Source organism: Apaloderma vittatum, unplaced genomic scaffold, assembly GCF_000703405.1.
Source record: "Apaloderma vittatum isolate BGI_N311 unplaced genomic scaffold, ASM70340v1 scaffold19728, whole genome shotgun sequence".
Classification (NCBI taxonomy): domain Eukaryota; kingdom Metazoa; phylum Chordata; class Aves; order Trogoniformes; family Trogonidae; genus Apaloderma; species Apaloderma vittatum.
Window position 1 is genome coordinate 18468 of NW_009729345.1, and position 1294 is coordinate 19761.

The 1294-nt window shown below is 45.2% G+C and overlaps 1 protein-coding gene across 1 annotated transcript in view; it reads left to right on the top strand.

Annotated features, from left to right (window-relative positions):
* The first annotated feature begins 248 nt into the window (after window positions 1-248).
* Window positions 249-1294, top strand: part of PVALB (parvalbumin) — an 11946-nt gene continuing 10900 nt past the window's right edge. The window contains exon 1 of the mRNA XM_009874412.1: window positions 249-294. The gene's annotated coding sequence lies outside the window, so the exon portion shown is untranslated. The remainder of the gene's footprint in view (window positions 295-1294) is intronic.

Sequence of the window (1294 nt, forward strand, 5' to 3'; positions counted from 1 at the left end):
AAACGCTTTAAGAGGACCGTCAGTTTGCCGAGGTAATAGGTTTTCACAGCCAGATGAAGGTGAGCGCCAAGGCTTATTAATAGTATTGCTTGATTAGTTAAGGGAAAGATAAATGTGACACCGCCACCAAAATCCCTGAATATCTGATACCAGTGAGGAGTGGGTATCACCTGCCAAAAATAGAAAGAGCGAGAGAGATTATATAAGTGGGGTTCCCACCCCGACTTTCACCTCTTTTTTACCACCTCCGTATCTAACACCCTTTCCAAGCGTCCTTAGGAGACATCCAGAAAGGTAAGCAGCAAGAAAACGGTCAAACTTCCACAGGAAACGTGGATTCGTCCGCTCCTGGCTGGAAGCCGGGACCTCCGCCCTTAGGAAAGCAGATAAGGGTATCTTCAGTCTCTCCGACCCTATCCCCATTCGCAGCAACAAAAGCTCAGAGACAACGAGGTGCAAATGTCCCAAACACTGCGGAATGGCTTCCCGCAGGGAAGACTCCGAATGAGAAAGGCCATTAAAAGGAGGAAATAGGTGAAACCATTGAGGGGGAATGAGGAGAAAAGGAGGGGAGAAAGTGAGAGAATGGAAATAACAAAATAGGGAAGGGGAGAGGAGAAAGAGAAGGAGAGCAAGGACTCGGTGAATAGAATTTGCTGAAATGTTCAGTCGTGAAACAAAGGCAAAAAAAAACCTCCAAAACACGTCGTAGATAAGACATCTCTCTTTACGCACAGACAATCGTAAGCGATGGGATGAAGTTGCTCTCTGGTGTGGTCATTAGGAAGATAAAGAAAATGTATCACTCTTTTTGCAAAGGACTCCCGGCTTTCTGCTTCAACTTTTGGCGAGGGAGATGTAGTTCTCCCTGAATCGTTTGCTTTTGATAAGGGCGTGTTGATTTCGATTTGGTTTACCCGATTGTTTATTTGGTAAGATTATCATCACTCTGGCTCTGGTGAAAGGGGGAGTTGATCTGTAAGAAAGCTTCTGTGCAGATAACTTGGAAATCCGCTGTGTGGATTTTGCAAATAGTTCGGGCAGGAAAATTGGCAAAATCTCAGAAATAAAGGAAAACGCGTCATTCATCTCGCTGAGATGATGCGGAAAAGGTGAAGGGTCGAGTGTGAAACTGCCAATTAGTGAAACACCTTTTATATTAGAATAACGTAACAGTTCTGAGTAAAGCTTGGTGGTTAAAAGCTTCTAGAAGTTTGCTAGCTGTCCTTAAAACGGATGCATTGCTGAGATTAAAGACGGGCCTCGGCCACACCTCCACGTTAGCCGCCCCGCT